The sequence below is a fragment of the Bos indicus x Bos taurus genome, chromosome 16 (genome assembly GCF_003369695.1).
Source record: "Bos indicus x Bos taurus breed Angus x Brahman F1 hybrid chromosome 16, Bos_hybrid_MaternalHap_v2.0, whole genome shotgun sequence".
Taxonomy (NCBI): Eukaryota; Metazoa; Chordata; class Mammalia; order Artiodactyla; family Bovidae; genus Bos; species Bos indicus x Bos taurus.
The window spans coordinates 10,693,799-10,715,190 of NC_040091.1; positions in this window are offsets into that span (position 1 = coordinate 10,693,799).

The window sequence follows — 21,392 nt, forward strand, 5'->3', positions numbered from 1 at the left end:
ATTTAATGGAACAATGAATAAATATGCCAGGTGCTATACTAGATGATGAGAAAAACAAATTCAATCTTGTATTTGTATTTCAAGAGCTCACAATACATAGGCTCTGTTATCACACTGATAATATAAAATTATAGTACATTAAAAACTTTGAACCATAGCATCTCAGGGATCATTTAATTCAATACTGTACTTTTCTAGATAAGAAAACTAATACTCATAGATTAAATTCTAAATGAATATTGCTGCTCTTTACAGTATATAGAGGAATATCTATTTTTTTCCCTTAGACAATCAATCTCAGTAATTTGTGAACCTACAGATCTATATATTTTGCTTTCATTTTCATAATTGCATTTGAATCAGTCCGTTCAGTTCAGTCGCTCAGTTGTGTCTGACTCTTTGTGACCCCATGAAGCGCAGCACGCCAGGCCTCCCTGTCCATCACCAACTCCCGGAGTTCACTCAGACTCACGTCCATCAAGTCAGTGATGCCATCCAGCCATCTCATCCTCTGTCGTCCCCTTCTCCTTCTGCCCCCAATCCCTCCCAGCATCAGAGTCTTTTCCAATGAGTCAACTCTTCACATGAGGTGGCCAAAGTACTAGAGTTTCAGCTTTAGCATCATTCCTTCCAAAGAAATCCCAGGGCTGATCTCCTTCAGAATGGACTGGTTGGATCTCCTTGCAGCCAAAGGGACACTCGGGAGTCTTCTCCAACACCACAGTTCAAAAGCATCAATTCTTCGGCGCTCAGCCTTCTTCACAGTCCAACTCTCACATCCATACATGACCACAGGCTCATTTGAATATTACCTAACAATTCACAAAAGTGAAATTATAACACCTATAAAGCCAAACAAAGAAAATATAGACTCTTTCCTTATCCTTGACTATGTAGAGCTTCCCATAAATATATAATTCTAAGAATACCACCATAAGACTGATTTTCCAACTAAAGTATAACCTATTTTCAGAAAATATATATATATAGATATATATGTGTGTATATATATATATATATAAATAAATAAATAATACTAATATTTAAATTAAAAGTACTGATATGAAGTTTGATTATAATATGTCTAGCATATACAATAGGTGATGACCTAATGTATAAAATAATAAGCAATCCTTTTAATGAAACATACAACAAGGACTTGAACCTTCTACTGAATTTACAATGACTTCCAGAACTTTTAACAACCAATGTTGAGAATTTCTCAAAAATATATCTCATATTTTGCTGAAGAGTGAGAGAAACAGATGCATTTTGTTTACAGTATATTCATGTTGCTTTTACTTAGTTTCCAGTAAATATTTAAAAACAACACTGACACAGCTTCAGAGTTTATCTCTTTATATTCATAACAAAAATTAATAAGTCATGGCCAAGTAAGGCCTTACTGAAAATACCCATGTTTATGCATTGTATAAAAATCTTGCCATTGGATACTATAAAAAAGAAAGCTGAGCACAGAAGAATTGATGCTTTTGAACTGTGGTGTTGGAGAAGACTCTTGAGAGTCCCTTGGACTGCAAGGAGATACAACCAGCCTATTCTAAAGATCAGTCCTGGGTGTACTTTGGAAGGAATGATGCTAAAGCTGAAACTCCAGTACTTTGGTGACCTCATGAGAAGAGCTGACTCATTGGAAAAGACCCTGATGCTGGGAGGGATTGGGGGCAGGAGGAGAAGGGGACGACAGAGGATGAGATGGTTGGATGGCATCACCGACACAATGGACCTGGGTTTGGGTGGACTCCAGGAGTTGGTGATGGACAGGGAGGCCTGGCTGCTGGGGTTCATGGTGTTGCAAAGAGTCAGACACAACTGAACTGAACTGAACTGAACTATAATTTCACAGTCAAGAAAATAAAATTTATAATATTCTTTAATAGTTTTAAGCCAACAAAAGTGTTTAATATATGAGGAAAAGAGGTTTGAAATTTTAAATGAGCACTTTCTCAAGTAAAGAAATTCCTACTTTAAAACACACTGACCTTTTAAATTTTATTTTTCCTGTGGTCATGTATGGATGTGAGAGTTGGACTGTGAAGAAGGCTGAGTGCCGAAGAATTGATGCTTTTGAACTGTGGTGTTGGAGAAGACTCTTGAGAGTCCCTTGGACTGAAGAGATCCAACCAGTCCATTCTGAAGGACATCAGCCCGGGGATTTCTTTGGAAGGAATGATGCTAAAGCTGAAACTCCAGTACTTTGGCTACCTCATGAAGTGGTGACTCATTGGAAAAGACTCTGATGCTGGGAGGGATCTGGGGCAGGAGGAGAAGGGGACAACAGAGGATGAGATGGCTGGATGGCATCACTGACTTGATGGACGTGAGTCTGAGTGAACTCCGGGAGTTGGTGATGGACAAGGAGGCCTGGCGTGCTGCGATTCATGGGGTCACAAAGAGTTGGACACAACTGAGTGACTGATCTGATCTGATACTGTACTCTTTTAATGCTTCTTAATTTAGTTCAATTTAAAGTCATGTTTTTAGGTCTCATATAGGAAAAATCGTATGTGATATCTTTAATAAAAAAGAATTTATTGGAGGAGGCGATATGATGAGACTTAAGGACAAGTCAGGTATAGTGAAAGTGTCAGTAGCTCAATTGTGTCCAATTCTTTGAGGCCCCGTGGACTCATGGGGTAACCCGTAAGACTCCTCTGTCCATGGGACTCTCTAGACTCTCTCTACTGCAGTGGGTTGCCATTGCCTTCTCCAGGGGATCTTCCCAACCAAGGAACTGAACCCACATCTCCCACATTGCCGGCAGATCCTTTACCATTTGAGCTACCAGGGAGGCAATGAAAATCTGATGTGTTCTGCCTCATTTGGTTGTTTTAATACCTTAAGTCAACTCAGGTATTAAAGCAACCAAATGAGAGAACGTATCAAACTTTCATTATTTGTATCGCTATTCATTTTCACCCTAGTGTTATGAAAAGACTGTGCCTTTCATATTTCTGATATTGCCATTCAGCATTGTTACTTTTTCACCTAAAAATGCTTATGATATAAAACTTAATGGCTCATAGTTTCACCTTTAATTCAAATTTGGAAGGAATAGAAAATAAAGACTATTCTAGAAATATGTAGTTTCAATACACAAATCTTAAATATTCAAATGAAATTCCAAAAAAATGTACATATTTATGTAACCACTATCTAGGATAAAATGAGAACTTAAGCAACACTCCAGAAGTCTCGCCACTGCCTCCTCTTAGTCATCACCCTCCAGAGGTAAGCATTACTTGACCTCTAGTCAACACATTGATTTTATCTGTGTTTGAATATCATGTGAGCAAGATTATACCATAAATGCTATTTTACATCTGGCTTTTTTCTCTCAGCATTATTTCTGAGAGAGGCTTCCATATCACTGCTTATAGCAACAGCTTGTTGATTTTCATCACTTTATAATACTATATTGTATGAATACACAAAGATACATTTATCCATCCTACAACAGATGGATATTTGGCTTGCTTCCAGTTTAGAACACATGAGTAATTTTTCAAAGAAAACTGATGTGTGCATTTTGGTGAAAATATTAAGCATTTTTGTTGGATCTATTACTGCAAATGGAATTTAAATATTAACATATTAGGTTGAAAATTTCAGCTTCAGTAGGGATTTTTAGGCAACTTTCCAAAGTGTTAGTACTAAGTAAAACTCCTACCTATCAACACAATTTCAGAGGTCAAGTTCTTTTAAATCTTCTTGAATATATTTTAAAATATTTATATATATATTTAAATTTTTACTTTGTATTGGGGTATAACTGACTAACAACAATGTTATGACAGTTTCAGGTGAATAGTAAAGGAACCCGGCTATACATACATTGGATACATGTGTAAAATACATTAAACAAAAAAATTTTAGCCAATGCAGACTCATAGAGATAATGTAGACTATCTCATTTCTTATCTCATTATATTTCCCTAATGAGTAATGACAAAGGTCTGTCTAGTCAAAGCTATGGTTTTTCCAGTAGTCATGTATGGATGTGAGAGTTGGACCATAAAGAAAACTGAGCACCAAAGAATTGATGCTTTTGAACTGTGGTGTTGGAGAAGACTCCCGAGTGTCCCTTTGGCTGCAAGGAGATCAAACCAGTTCATCCTATAGGAAATCAGTCCTGAATATTAACTGGAATGGCTGATGCTGAAGCTGAAATGGAAGGCATCACTGACTGGATGGACATGAGTTTGAGCAAACTCCAGGAGTTGGTAATGGACAAGGAAGCCTGTGCTGTAGTCCACGGGGTCGCAAAGAGTCAAACATAATTGAGCAACTGAACTGAACTAAATGAGTCAAAAAGTTCACAAAATGACGTTACATTTGGTGTTTGGATATCAATCAGCTTTCATAAAGTATCTTCTGAAGGCTTTACCCATTTATAAAAATAATGTTTGGTATTTATCTTTTAATTAATATACAGGTCTTATTTTTATTTGTTCTTTGCTACATGCTTTTTTGTATGATTGAGAGTGAAATTGTTAATTGCTGAGTCATGTCCAATTCTTTACGACCCTCCATGGACTGTGGTCTGCCAAGCTCCTCTGTATGTGGGATTTCCCAGGCAAGAATACTGGAGTAGGTAGCCATTTCCTTCTCCAGGGGATTTTCTCGACCCAGAGATCAAACCTGCTCTCCTGTATTGCAGGAAATTCTTTACCATCTGAGCCACCAGGGAAGCCATTTTATTGAGACATAATTCATATACTTATAATTTTATTGACCTATAATTCATATACTTGTCACACATTTAAATGACAATTCAATGTTTATTGGTATATTAGAGGAATTGTGCAAACATGCCCAGAATCAATTTTAGAAGATGTTTAGTATCATAAAGGAAGCTCCAAACCAATCATCACTCCCTTTTCCTCTCTATGCCCCCTCTTTAGACCAACACAACCACTAATCTAGTTCATAGCTCTATAGATTTGCCTGTCTGGGTATGACTTACATGTGAATTCATAAGTGATCTTTTGTGATTAATTCCTACAATTCCTATCGTTTTTTGTGACCTCTCCTGCGCCTTCTTTCACTTAACAAGTCCATTCAAGTTGCCACTTGTCTCAATACTTGATTGCTTTTGATTGGTAAATAATATTCCACTGTATTAATATATCATTTTTTTATTTATACATTAGTTGATTGATTTTGTTCATTCCAAATTTGGGTTTTATAAATATTACCACTACAAGCATTCTTTTACAAGTTTTTGTAAGTATTTATTTTCATTTATGTTGTTTATATAACTAAGATTGAAATTGCTGGATCAGCAGCATGGTAACATTGTTCAACCTTTGAGAAACTGCCTGTTTGCCAGAGTGTAAATCCCTATTCACACTCCCACCAGCAATGTATAAGTATTTCAGTGAATCTACATCATTGTTTATAATGTTTGCTATCTGTCTTTTTCATTTACTGACATCCTAGTTATGTGAGTAGTATCTCCTTGTAGTTTTGATAGTTAATGCCAGTGAGAATATTTTTAAGTGATTACTGTCCATTTGTATGTCTTCTTTGGAAAATGTCTATTCAGATACTTTAGCCACAAGATTTAGCCACTACTAAATCGTATTTTAAATTGAATATTAAGAATTTTTATATATTTTAGATAAAAATCTCTTATAAGAAACATGATTGCAAATATTTTCTCTTACTGTGTGTGTTGTGTCCCTTTAGTGAATTTTTCATTTCAGTTATTGTATATTTCAATCCCAGAATTTCCATTTGATCCTTTTTTGTAATTTCTAATTTTTAGTGCTAGTGTTTGCTTGATGGGTTATTACCATATAAACATTTAAAATTCTTTAAGTGTGGTTTCATTGGTTCTTTGAAGATATTTATAATGGCTGCTTTGAACACTTTCTCTACTAAGTCTACATCTTTATTTTCCTGCAGATGATTGTTTTTGTCTGCTCTTTCTCCCTCTGTGATGTATCATACTTTTCATTTTTTTTTTATTTTTCAGTTTTCATAATTTTTTGAAAATAGAACATTTTAGATGATCACCAAGTCTGCATGCCCATTCCATCTTCCCTTGTGGGTTCATCATTGTTGCTGTTGTTATTGGTTATCCGTTTACTGGTAACTCAGCCTAACTATCTTTACAGTGTAGAGGTTCTGATGTTGATCCTCAGAGGTATCAGCCATGGGCGTGTCTACAACACTACACGATGATAGTCGTTTTAGCCAGGCTCTCTTTCATCACTGCCTCCCCTCATCTCTGTTCTCTGCCTCTGTCAGTATCATGCCAAGATGCTAAATTCCACTAACCATCAATCAATGGCTCTATTGGGGCATACTTTGCTCTGTAGTTTAATCCAATCAAATATGGGTCCCTCTGCATGGGTAGTTTTTGAGGCCATATTTTGAAAACTCTTTTTAAGTTACCTGACCCATGGATGTCTATATATATATTGCCTAACTCCATGGCCATAATATCTGAATCACTGCTCTACTGCACAGAAGTGGTAAAGTTCTCTGAGAGATATTTTCCTGCTTTATGAGAAGGGAGGGGGGCGATCGTGGGAGCATCTGTTTTTTCTGAGCTTGTCTCTCTTGGACTAGAGACTTTGACCAACTAGCAAGCTTGGGTAAGAAATCAGGGCTTTAGTATTGTCAGCCTGCCATGTCTGGCATCAAGCTCCCTTCTTTTCAGTGGGGCTTGGGTGTAGGAGAGGAGCCCTCAGCCATCACAGCCTCCTTTACTTGAACATTTGCCTCTGCAGACACAGCAGAATGAGAAGTTCTCTGTTGCCTGAGTAGGAACAGAGACAGAAGAAAACTCATCAGTGCCACAGCTGTCTGGAGTGGAAAGTCCAACTTATTATAATCTTTGATGAGAGACAAGTGAAATTGTGATTTTCTGTCACAAGTATTTGACAAAAAAAAAAAAAAACAAGTTGCATACACAAACTACTCCTTCATAACGATCATTTAAATTAAGTAAAGAATTAAATTATTTGTTTACTGAATCCACTTCTGTAGTGCATTAATCAATGAATTAATCAAGTTAACTTTCTCATACTTCTATATCAGTTTAAGTACAACACAGAGAAGCTATATAAAAGTATTCTTTCAAATCAAAATGGTATCGTATCCACAAGAAATGGTAACTGCTGTAACTGAGATATGGCTTTAAAATGGCAGGGGAAAAAAGTAAAAGAACAGAAAAACTATAAAATAGAGCAAGTGACGTCCCAAAGTATAAAAGGTGAGTTTCTTTAGGCCAATCTAGGAGCCATCGTGTCGGAGATCTCAGAAAGTTGGCCCATTTTCTCAGCTTTCCTGTCCTGTTCACCTGTCACCACTGTATCCCTTCCCCACCCCCAACCCAAGCTTCCCCCGACACATTCTCATTATCCTTAACTGCTCACACTGGCAGTCACAGATAAATGACTGGAAATTCTTATTTATATTGTATATTATATACAAAATCATGGTCAATTTTTTTTTCCTGCATGCATTTGAAAAGTTAAATTCTTGATCATGATTTTGCAAAGTTTGAACTCCTTCATCAGTACAACTTCTGATTTTGTCTTTACTGTTAGAAAATGATATTTCATACCTAGTATGAAAATTTTTAAAAATAAAAATAAATAATGGAGTCACATAGCCCAGTGGCATTTAACAGTTGTCACTCTGAATCTGTATAACACCAAGACAGTATTCAGCTCCTATAACATCAGCAGAATTAAAACAGTAAATTTCTCTCCAGTCTCAGATCACTCAGCTGCAACTTCAAAATTCCAAAGAGCTATCACAGTATTTGCTTCTGAACCATATCTTTTTACAAAAACAGATAACTCCAGATTATTTTTTCACAGATATTGTTTCTGTAGACAAGTAAAGTGGACAGCTATGCTATTATGCTTTAAGAGTCATTACTGGTGTTTGACAGAAAACAACAAAATTCTGTAAAGAAATCATCTTTCAATTAAAAAAAATTTATTTTAAAAGAGTAGTTACTGAACATTTATAGGGAGCATTCCAAATTTCTTTCCTTTACCAAGTATCCTGGTTTTAATTTCATAGGTTTAGATCCATCCCATGAAAAAATGAAAAAAAAAAAATGGAAAAAGAGAGGCAGGTCATCTTGGGTCAGGCCAAATTGGAAGAGACTGATACATCAAATATAAGAAAATATGAGTCACTGGAAACCTGCTGGGTTAATTAAAGGAAAAGATTGAAAGACACACACAATAATGTGGATTCAAAAGATGATTCTAAACAAATGAGCAGGCAAGGATGACGGAGGGCCATTAGAAAAGATACAGGCCATCAAACAGATGGGACCAGGAGGAGCTGAAGGAATTCAAAGGGCAGCTGGTCTTGATCTTCTTAGGGATCTGTGAGAAAGAACACCCACATGTGCATAAAGTGGCTGAAAGAAGATGAAGGTTTGAGAGGAGTAAAAAAAAATTAATTGGCACTGTAGAAAATGGGAAAAGAAGCCAATTAGGGCTAAATAAGATTGCTGAGTAGGGCTGCACACCTATCCAAGGTGAGAAATCATACACTTTGATGAGGCAATTAACACTGTTAGGTCACTTCTCGCTGGTAGGTTTTGGCTACCCAGGGGCATGGGGTTATATAACCTGATGAAGGAGCATTCAGCATGTATGAGAGTTTACAGACAGAGAGGGATGGAAAGATCATTTTAAAAGGGCTTTAGAAGGACCCTCTAAATCAGCTGAAGAGTGACTTAAGACACTAAAAAAACCCTGTCCTTAAAATAATCTCACCATCCTTCTCTCTTTGTATGCCCTCATTCCTGCTGAATAGTCCTTCATCAGGTTATATTTCCCCTATACTAATGGGCTCTCCTGATGGCTCAGATGGTAAAGAATCTGCCTGCAATGCAAAAAACCCAGGTTCAATCCCTGGGTGGGGAAGAGTCCCCTGGAGAAGGGAATGGCAACCAACTCCAGTATTCTTTCCTGGAGAATTCCATGGACTGAAGGGCCTGATAAGCTGCAGTCCATAGAGCCACAAAGACCATGGGGTCACAAAGAGTTGGATGCCACCCAGAAACTAACACTTCCTTTCACTTTCAGATCAATACTAATAGCTAAGAATTTTTCAAAGTGTCTGCTATGTGCTAAACTTGTGTTCTACATTTCACAATATCTCTTTTATCCCATAAGGAATCTGTGGAGGAGGGTTACAACCTCTTTTAGAAATGGCTACACTGAGTTCTGAAAGGTTAATCCACATTCCAGTGTTACACAGTCACTAAGTGGTGCATCCTAATTCAGACACAAGTTTGCTTAGAACCACAGCTCCTGATGAGGTAATTATGTTCTCTTGCTCTTCCAGAGGATTTATTCACTGACAGTTTCAAGACTTGGCTTTAAAATTAAACAGGTAGGTACAGTTTGCGAAAATTCAGCTAGTTTATACAATTCTGATATGTGGATTTGTCTGAATGTGTTTTGTACTTCAATACAAAGTGTTATAAAATGAATGAGAGCTTTCAGGTTGACTGACTGTATCTAAGAGGTTCTGAAAGAAAGCAGAAGGGCAATTTTAGTGTCAGATGCAGTATATAATAATTTTTGCTTGTATTTTCAATGTCTTCTCCAGGATTCTACTTCTTACTACCTCTTTTGTCTTGGGTGACAGAGTTCACCTCTGTACTCTCATATTATCTCATCTGTAAAATGAAGCATTTAGAATTCTTGAATTATAAAGTCTTTGCGTTGTTTAATTCTATTCACCATTTTTTTTTTCCTTCCTCAAGTCTGATTTTGGGTTTGGACTGTTTGGATGAGAGAATATTTGAGCTCTCACAAAATGCATGAGGATGATTAAAGTTTTATTACATGCTAAATCTTGGAAATGTATACTCCTTCTGTCATATATATTAGCAAATAAATTGTCATCCACCCTTAGAAAATAGAATTCACATTTTAAGCGATGCTGAGTCAAGGTGTCATAATTTACACATTTAAGTCAAATTGAAGCAATATAAGAACTTTGAAATAAACAAAAGTAAAAAGAAAATAAGTCTCGACTTAGTAAGGAAAGACTTTATTCAAAGGAATTGTCATGTGGGGAAAACCTACAGAAGGACAGGGACTCTTGCAACAAGGGGCTTTTTCTGTGAGTCAAGGGTTATTAAAAAAAAAAAAAAAGCATTTTCTTTTACAGAAAGAAGTCAACAAAGCTGAAAAGAATTGTATGTTTGGAAGTAGAATGAAAGGTGTGGGAACTGGGAATAAAGGATGGTGTGATCAGAAAGGGGGTCTGAGAATGTCTTATCCTAAAGCCAGCCTATTTCCCAAGAGGACCACTTGAGGGTGGATTGTCTGTTGGCTCAGGTTGAGGGTGAGCCAGAGGTTCCAGAGTCTGGGGGTAGGAGATTATCTTAACCAGAGTTTGAAAAATAAGCATTTATTCCAATTAATCAATGAAAACAAGCAGTTCAGCTAATCATTTATGAACAAGAGAATGGAAATTTAGGGGGGGGTCTGATTTTAGTCTTGTCCTAGGTAAACACAGTGGGCACCTAGAAGTCTTTATCTAAAGTCATATGGGGAAAGGTGGTTGTTTAGAATAAGTGGTTTTATATAGCATAAGGGTTGAAGAATTTCTTAATCTTCACTGTTTTTCAAGATTATAGGACTTAGGCAAGATGTACATGGTTAGAGGTATAAAGCAATTAGTACATTAGGCAAAGTATTGTTAGAGGAATATAATGGCAATAGACTGGAATATCTTATAAATACATTATATTATCATTATGTATTTAATTTATTATTAAAATAAATAATTGTATTTAATAATACATCATATTTAATTGATTATTTTATTTAATCATTTAGGGACATGGGTTTGATCCCTGGTTGGGCAACTAAGCCCATAGGTCACAATTAGAAAAGCCTGCATGCCACAACAAAGAGTCTGCACGTTGTAACAAAGACCCAATGCAAACCCTCAAAAAAAAAAAAAATTAAATGCAGATTCAATATTTTTTACATAATGATTATAATGATATTATGGATTCATAATGCTATGAAGCAGAGCAATGCCTTAGTGTGTCCAAGTAGAAGCTGGTATATGTACCAGGATTGTACATTAAATATCAATATAAAATAAGCTTCATACTCAGTAGAGAAACAGAATACAATCAGAATCCAGCTTTTTTGTCTGTTCATGTTAAGAATAAACTGTATTGAGAAATAATTAAGAAAAAATTCAGCATCACACAATTTAAAATGGAATTTCTACCTGTAACTTAAAGTATTAAAAGAAAAAGCAGATGGACTGATTGGCACACATGATTTTAAGAAAAATATGTAAGTTTGTATTATTTATTCAAGTAATTGTGTTATAAAATGTCTACCAACATAACATCTTTTTATACCTCTTTCCAAAATCAGATCAGATCAGTCCCTCAGTCGTGTCCGACTCTTTGCGACCCCATGAATCACTTTCTAAAATAAAGCAGATTAAAGATTTTTATCCATATATTCTTTTGTGTTATTTTCAAACTGAAATTTTAAATTGGAGATAGAAAGTCTCCTCTAAACAGGCAAAACAATCCTGAGAAAGAACAAAGCTGGAGGAATCAGATTTCCTGATTTCAGACTATATTACAAAGTTAAAGTAATCAAAACAGTGTGATACTGGCACAGGAACAGAGATATAGATCAATGGAACAAGCCAGAGGTCCCAGAAGTAAACCCACACACTTAATGGTCAATTAACCTATGACAATGGAGGCAAGAATATACAATGGAGAAAAAACTCTCTTCAATAAATGGTACTGGGAAAACTGGACAGCTACATAGAAAAGAATGAAATTAGAACATTTTCTAACACTATACAAGAAAATAAACTCAAAATGAATTAAAGACCTAAATGTAAGACTGGACATTATAAAACTCCTAAAGGAAAACATAGAACATTCTTTGACATACATTACAACATTTGTTTTTGATCCATTGCCTAGAGTAATGAAAATAAAACCAAAATTAAACAAATGAGACCTAATTAAACTTAAAAGTTTTGCACAGTAAAGGAAACCAGGAATAAACAACAAAGGAAAACCTATGAGCTGAGAGGTAATATTTGTGATCAATGATACCATTAAAGAAGCAATTAAATTATTTGCAAACAATGCTACCTACAAGGGATTAATTAAATTTCCAAAATATACAGTTAATATATATATATATAAAAAACCCAATCAAAAAAAAAAAAAGACAGAAGACCAAAAGAAACTTTTTTCCAAATAAGATATAGAGATGGCCAACAGGCACATGAAAAGATGCTCAACAGCACTGATATAAGAGAAATGAAAATCCAAACTACAATGAGGTATCATCTCACACCAGTCAGAATGACTATCACTAAAAGTCTATAAGTAATAATGCTGGAGAGGATGTGGAGAAAAAGGAACCTTCTATACACTATTGGTGGGAATGTAGACTGGTACAGCCACTATAGAGAACAGTACGGAGGTTCCCAAAAAAACTAAAAGTAGAACTAGCATATGATCCAGCAATCCCACTTCTTGGCATATATCAGGAGACAATTCTAATTCGCAGGGATCCATGCATCCCAATATTCACTATAGCACTATTTTCAGTAGCCAAAACTTAGAAGAAACACATATGTCCATAGACAGGTGAATGAATAAAGAAGATATGGCATGTGTGTGTGTGTGATAAAATACTCAGCAGTAAACAAGAATGAAATGATGTTATTTGCAGCAACGTAGATTGACCTAGAGATTGTCATACTAATGAAATGTCAAAGTATCATATGACATCACTTATGTACAGCATTTTTTTAAATGATACAAATGAACTTGTTTACAGAACAGAAGTAGATTTACAGACATAGAAAACAAACTTGTTACCAAAGGGAATTTTTAAAACTGATACAAATGAACTTGTTTACAAAACAGAAATAGATTCACAGATAGGGAAAACAAACTTATGGTTACCAAAGGGAATAGAGAGATAAACTAGAAGTTTGGGATAGATAATAAGCCTTTACTGTATGGCACAGGAACTATATTCAATATCTTGTTATATTTCTCATCTGTTTTTACCTTAATTTTTATAACTCTGGAATTCTCAGCAAAATAACCTTTACTTCTGCATATATAAAGTTATTTCTGGTTCTGTTCATTCTGTCAATGGGAACAATATGTCAATGACCCATTTGGCAAAATTAAATTCACAACTCTTCCTTGTGAAAGACGATTCTGTGATTTTTCTGGGTCTATCTCCTCAAGATTTTCAAAACCTCATAGAAAATAGAGGATTGACAAATAACTTCTGTGTGATGTCAACTGAAAGAAAAGCACTGATAGGCAACTCTACTGTCAGGCAAAGTAACAGAAGGGCTTTCAAGGGTGTGCAAACTGTGGAGACATGGTCTGGCCAGACACCACACACCACGCCCTGTTCTTGAGGCAAAATGAAAGGTAAAAACACAAACAAGGTATGAAAACCATTCGGTCCAGACTAGGTGGTGGGGAGCTGAAACAGTTCTTTTGGTTCAGTACTTTCCAAACGTCAAGCCCAAGCAGGAGGAAACACTGTCAGGCAGCTGTCTTTTTCTGTTGCTCTCAGGACTGTTAGCAGTCATCTCGTTGTTGCTCATACTAACCCTGGCCTCTTTTTTTTCTTTTTCCTATTTTCAGTGAGTTTATTCATTCTGTGCATAATCTCCTTGGGTCTAGGAATCTATATTATTAACTCATAGTAAAGCAGAATGTATTTATTTAATCAGGGAAACTTAATTTCCATAAAGGATAATATCAAAGGGAGACAAAGGAGATTAACATAGCATTACATTTGTTCATGTCCCACAGTGTGTTTTTACCAGAAGGGATTCTTCCATTTTAAATATATTTTATATGTCAAGCACAGTCATATCATTGATGTTAAGAAATCCACGGGTCTTCTCTGGTGGCTCAGTGGTAAGGAATCCATCTGCCAATGCAGGACACATGGGTTCCATTCCTGGTCTGAGAAGGGCCCACATGCCGTGGAGCAACTAAGCCCATGTGTTGCAACTACTGAGCCTGTGCTCTGGAGCCTGGGAGCTGCAACTGCTGACGCCCATGAGGTTAAAGCCCATGCCCTGCAACAAGAGAAACCACTGCAATGAGAAGCCCATGCAATGTGACTAGAGTACCCGTTCTGCACAACTAGAGAAAAGCCCAATGCAGCAAGAAAGACCCAGCACAGTAAAAAATAAATAATAAAGTTTAAAAAAGAAATCCTTGCATTTATGAAACAAGTGCATTTAAAAGAAGAAAGAGATTCTCATAAGATCCCTATGGAATTGAAATTATTAATCTCATTAAAGCTCAACATTCAGAATACTAAGATCATGGCATCCGGTCCCATCAATTCATGGCAAATAGATGGGGAAACAGTGGCTGACTTTAATTTTGGGGGCTCCAAAATCACTGCAGATGGTGATTGCAGCCATGAGATCAAAAGACATTTATTCCTTGGAAGGAAAGTTATGACCAACCTAGACAGCATATTCAAAAGCAGAGACATTATTTTGCCAACAAATGTCCATCTAGTCAAGGCTATGGTTTTTCCAATAGCCATGTATGGATGGGCCATAAAGAAAGCTGAATGGCAAAGAATTGATTCTTTTGAACTGTGGTATTGGAGCTGACTCACTTGAAAAGACCCTGATGCTGGGAAAGATTGAGGGCAGGAAGAGAAGGGGACAACAGAGGATGAGATGGCTGGATGGCATCACTGACTCAATGGACATGAGTTTGGGTGAACTCAGGGAGTTGGTGATGGATATGGAGGCCTGGCATGCTGCAGTTCATGGGGTTGCAAAGAATCGGACATGACTGAGCAACTGAACTGAACTGAATCTCATTTAAACATGGGATTATTGAGGCTGTAAGGGGTTAATTAAATTTAATGACATCACACACCATGGGCGTCAGAGTAGAAACTCACATTTAGAGTTCTTCCTCTATGTAATCCAGGCTTTTTCACTACCTTTTTAATTTTCTATACATCTTAGTTTCAAATAGACATTGATATTGTATATGCCAATACCATTCCTAATAGTCACCATCATACAGATCATATTGAACATTTACTATGAGTAGCACTGTTTAAGTGCCACACAACTATTTTTTCATTCAAACCTCACAGTTGTCCTAGGTTTTTGTTAGCTTTCTTCCTCATTTTGCAAGATGAAGGTGAAGGAAGGCATGAAAGTTAAATTTACACAGTCAGGGAGAACTATAATTGGGTGAGAGTCAAACCCCAGAAGTTTAACTTCAGAGCCCATGTGCGATCATCATTTAATAAAATGACACTACATATAATAATAAAAAAAATAGTGACCTGGATTACTGTACAAATATATGTTACAGTCAGTAAATAACATGGGAATAACAAATGTAGTACAGTGTTGGATGGAGCCATGGTGACCTAGACTGAAATGAGAATGTGGTTTCCTATCTCATACAACTGTTTACAAATCTTTTGCCCTCAGCATCCTGGTACATATTTTGATGCACAGATGTACACATTTATGCTTAATATAGCTAAGAGTAGGACTGTTGAGTTAAGAGTATGCATATCTTTGGCTTTAGTGTATTTATAGAATGATGTAACAACACTATTATTGATAGACTGAAGGTTGCTAAGGTTTTCTGATTGACACATTTACAATTAGCTATTTATTTATATTTCTATATAGCGACTTGATTGGGTTAGAATGCTAATAACATCAACATCTGAATATCACCTGAAACATTTTCCCAAAATGACTATGTTGTTGATATCCTGTTAACAATAGAAAACTCACTTTTTCAACAATGTAAATAAATATAGCAAACTCTCTTTATGTATCAGAATTATAAGATAATTGAAGTTGTGTAGAATTTGTCCACTGTAACTTTTAGGTTTAACACAAAATATCACTGTGCTAACCCATTTTTATAAACGTGTTCTATGTCCCCAAAACTATCCCCAAAGCAGGAGATACAGGAGTGAATCTATGACTGCTGTCCAGGAACTTGAAGTTCAGTGAGGCAGACAGACACAGTTGTTAAATACACAAATACACTATTTCAATTCATGTCAATAATTACATCAACCACTAAAATAATGCAAAGATTTTTTGAAGGAGAAATGTGGACATGGTGGAATGGATAATTAACCTGGGGGAGGAATTCACTGGGAAAATGCATTCTCAGTTTTTCCATAAATATCTCTTTGATCTTGAACAAGGGCTTAAAAGAGACATTTCTAGATACCGTCCAATAGAATCCCTTCTAAACAGAAAAGTAAAGCAATGTGCAGTAAAACCATCATATCAAAACATTTCTTATATATGTCCTTATTTGAAGGAGTGCAGTTAAAAATAGACACAAAACCCAAAAGCCCTCCATTAATTTAATCATTTCCATCTCTCCAGTGTGTTTATTTTAGAGATATCTGTAAGGTCCATAGAAGTATGTTGTAATGTCTATCACTAAACTAAGTGGTTACAGATTCCGGTTTTATTAGATTTCCTGATTGTTTTTTCATGTTCTTTCTCTTTTCCTTTGATGCCTTCATTTTATTATTTTCTCTCATTGCTTACTTGACACCTGTCTGTAGAACAACAAACTTCACTTTTAATTTTCTGATTCTAAACTCTCAGAGTCTGGATTCCACCCTTGTTCAGTTGCTGAGTCTTGTCCAACTCTTTGCAACCCCATGGACTGAAGCACACAAAGCTTCCCTGTCTTTCACCATCTCCCAGAGCTCTCTGGAACTCATGTCCATTGAGTCTATGGTGTCATACAACCATCTTGTTCTCTGTTGTCCCCTTCTCCTCCCACCTTCAATCTTTCCCAGCATGAGGGTCTTTTCCAATGAGGCAGTTCTTTGCATCAGGTGGCCAAAGTATTGGAGCTTCAGCTTCAGCATCAGTCCTTCCGATGAGTATTCAGGACAGATTTCCTTTAGGGTTGAATAGTTTGATCTCCTTGCAGCCCAAGGGACTCTCAAGTCTTCTCTAACACCACAGTTCAAAATCATCAGTTCTTTGGTGCTCAGCCTTCTTTATGGTCCAACACTCACATCCATACATGACTACTGCAGAAACCATAGCTTTGACTACACAGACTTCTGTCAGCAAAGTAATTTATTTGTTTATCTGTTCCTTCTTTAAAAAACAAATATTGAGCGCTTTCTTTTGTTAGATACTATGCCCAGTGCTGTTGAGTCAAAAATGAAAATATTTGATCATCTCCAAAGAAAATCATGGAATCCAAGCCACAGTTATCAATACTAGCATTAGTAATTATCAATACTAGCACTACATGAAATATAGATGGGAAACTTTTAGCAGATGGATAAACTGGAATTGTTTAAAATATCAACAAATTTTTAAATTATCATATTCTTTAATAAAGTATGCATTAGAAAGCACTGCAAAGCATAGGTATATTGCTGGTGAACCACAGCCATGTAACCAAAGCCAGATGCACTACAGGATATTAATAATAGCCCAGAAAAATCCCACAATCCTGGTCCAGTCATCATCATATTCTTGTAACACCTTAAAGTAGTAGTATTTCTTTTTGAAATTTATATCAATGGGGTTATGTAATCTGCATAACTTTATTTCTGTTGCATGTAATAATAGTTAACTTTTCTATTGCTATGATCATTAGCTGCACATATTTTTTGGTGCACACCTGTATACGTTTCCTATGAGGTATGAGTATGCACATCCTCAGCTTTAGTAAGTTTATGGAATAAAGTTATTTATAAGTAAATAGGCAGATTGATGATGACTAAGGGTTTTTAATCCACTCTTCTCTAAACAAAACAAAAAAAATCACATCTATGCATTATAGGATCTCACAATTCTCACAGTTAAAAAGCCTCTATATACTAAAAAAATTACTTAAAACCTCATCTAAGAAACATTTATATGAACACTTTAATCTCATTCAATTATATGCCTCCATAGAGTTTTATGTATTCTATACATATGTATTTGATCATTTGGTTGAAGCTGTATTTAACCTTATGTTTTGTTTTATAGTATATCCTTTTATTAGAGCTAGCGCCTGGAGGCAGAGCCTGATAACAACAGGAAAATATTACATATACAACAGTATTTTTTACTTCCTTTTTTTTCAAAATATTTATATAACATTCCTGGAATCAGAGAAGGGAAGTAAAGAATCCATCCCTTTTCAGAGCCTCACCTCTCTCTGGAGGGTAAAACAATTTGCTGCTTCCCACTATGCATAAAACACTGCACTGTAGTTTAGCATAGAAATAGAAGAGGATGACAGCTGTGCTAGAAGCTGGCAAGGAACTGTAAGAAAGCAAAATGCAATTACCCAATTTGGAGTCTGACCAGGAGAACGGAAGTCATTCTTTTTTTTTTTTTTTTCTATTTAAGTTTTAGACACTTTTAATGAACAAATGCTCTATGTACTTTAGTTTTCCTCTTCTTGCAAAAACAAAACCAAAACACAACCAATACTTTTCTACATTTAGTTCTCAACAACAGTCTTTCTTTGATTTAAAATTGAAAAACTGTCTGTCTGTAAAACAACATACAAGAATTATTTTGGCAGGTTTTGACAAGTAGTATATTGAGTGACTGCATATTTTCTTAAAGGACAAAAAACAAAACAAAAAAATTTCAAATGAAAACAATTCACACAATTCTTCTACATGAAAGTTTAAAATGTAGGAGCTAAATTAAGAGCCTTTAATATTCCTTTAGATACCTCATTCTTGGGTTATGCTTCTTTATTGTTTTCATTTAACTAATAACAAAGAATTTAGGAATTATAAGCCTGTAAGGACCATGGGCTTCCCAGATGGCACCAGTGGTAAAGAACCCACTTGCCAATGCAGGAGATATAAAAGTCACAGGCTTAATCTTGGGTCAGGAAGATCCCCTGGAGATCAATGCAACCCACTCCAGTATTCTTGCCTGGAGAATACCATGGACAGAGGAGCCTGGAAAGCTACAGTCCTCGGGGTTGCAAACAGTCAGACAAAACTGAAGACACTTTGCATACAAGAACCATGGAATAATCTCAAAAATATTTTTATTGAGCAGGCTCTAAGCTGTCATAAACAGACTGCTGTACATTTTTTCTAAATGTAAGGGGACACATTTTGGTTGCAGTTTCTTTGTTATCAAAACAGATTTAATTTGGTAGCAAAATGGTTTGAAGAACATTACAATGTCATTGTATTTAAGATTTTTTTTTTATTTGAATTGTTTTGGTGTTGTAGAGTATTAATCAAGGGAATCTGTTTCATATTGGCTCAGCCACTGATTGAGTAATGTCAAAAAAAAAAACCTCATTCTTTAGGTGCCAATTGTTTTTTTTTTTTTAATAAACTTATTCAGGTCATTAGGAAATGAAGTTCATTTTCCCAACAAGACTATTTCGAAGGCAGAGATGCCAATATTTATAACTTGTGAGATGCTGCCCTGTTTACTACTTCACTTGCTGACACTGACTGTGACTAAATCGGTAAAAGAAATATTCAGATCTTTTCTTTTGCGTCCTCCATTCTTTAGCACAAATTTCAAACTTATCACCTATCTTCTCACGAGGGTCTCACCCCAAATTACTAGCTATTTCCCTGGAAGTCTTTTACCTTCAAGACTAGGTCACATATCTTTTCTATGGTCCTCCACCATTGTGCAATTCACTATAATGCTTATCAAGAAGTGATTTTTTGTGTGCATTCTCTATATTTCCACATACTTTTTTTGCTATAGGACAGTAGAAGGTCCTCTCATACTGATTGTCATTATATCTTTGCCAAGTAGCGTAGCTCTTCCTTAGTAGGTAATCAAAAATTACTTGCTATATTATATGATTACATATTTTTCCCAAGGAAATGATCAAAAGCTCAAGGATAACTAAAAATGAGCTATTTCGATTCTTATCCAGAGACAATGGTTTGGAGAAGGAAGACATTCTTATAACATGGGTTCCTATTAACCACTTCCTATTTTGTACTTGTGCCTTATACCATCCCTCTCTAAGGGTCTCAGTCACAGTCTTATACCACTCTTATTATTACAGTTACGAAAATATATGTGAATATGCTATGTATCTATAAAGGTCTATATATGCATTTCATTGTCATCATTCTCATTTCAACTTTAAGCATAAAGCACAAACAATAGAATCAAAGACTAACATCACAAACAAATACTATAAAATTAAAAATTATATCACATTATATAATATTCAAGTTGCTTACCATTTTTATGTATTTTATTCTTACAGAAATTTAGATACAACCAAGATGTTTATGGGGGCTTCTCTCGGGGCTCAGACAGTAAAGAATCTGCTTGCAATACGGGAGACCCAGGCTTGAGCCCTGGGTTAGGAAGATCCCCTGGAGAAGGGAATGATAACCCACTCCAGTATTCTTGTCTGAAGAATCCCACGGACAGAGGAACCTGACTGGCTATGGTCCATGGGGTTGCATAGAGTCGGACACAACTAAAAGACTAACACTTTCACTCTTTTCAAGATGTTTATATGATAATGACACTTCTTCTTTATCATTATCATATTTTGTAATCTATTAGGAGTTCATTTTAAGGACCTATTATTTAACCTAGATTGTCAATGTCATGTCATTGTCAAAACCAAAAACCACTCACAGCCATCAGCCCCTCTTCACCCATGAGAGCTAGAGTTTCACTTCATCCTTCTTTGATCTAAATACAATACAAGGGGCAAAAAAGACCGTAAGTCTCCTACATGCTGATACCCCAATAGAGTATGGTTTATTTGGCTTTAGCCTTTGCAAGCTGACCTCGGCAGCTTCAACCTTCCCAGTTTTATGTATTCAGTTTGAAAGAGTCCGATTTTTTCAAAAGCAGCTAGCTGTTAACAGAAAGAAGAGAAAAACAAGATTTATCTTATCCTGCTCCATCCAAAACAAGGTGCTGTGCTTTCTGTGACTTCAATTTGACAAGTAAAGCCCTGGGCAGGCACGGTGCATCAGTGCTTGTCACCGTAAGGCAACCGAGTGGAAAAGATAGTGCAGGAATGAACAAGTGTAGCAGGTAACTAATTAAGATTAGGAGGCAACAGCAGATTTTCTAAATCCAAGAACCCAATCCTGCCATGTCTGCTGTAATACAAAACATACACAACAGGCATGGAACAAACTCATCTTGGAAAATATGTTTAAAAAATTCTGTAAATTTCTAAAGCAAAACTGGTAAAGTGAAAAATCTGAAAGTGAGGCAAAAAAAAATCTTAAATCTAGTTTTATTTTACACATTTGTCATACTCATAAACCAAATTTCCTCCAAGTAAGGAGATAAAATATTTCTATTCCAAATTCTCA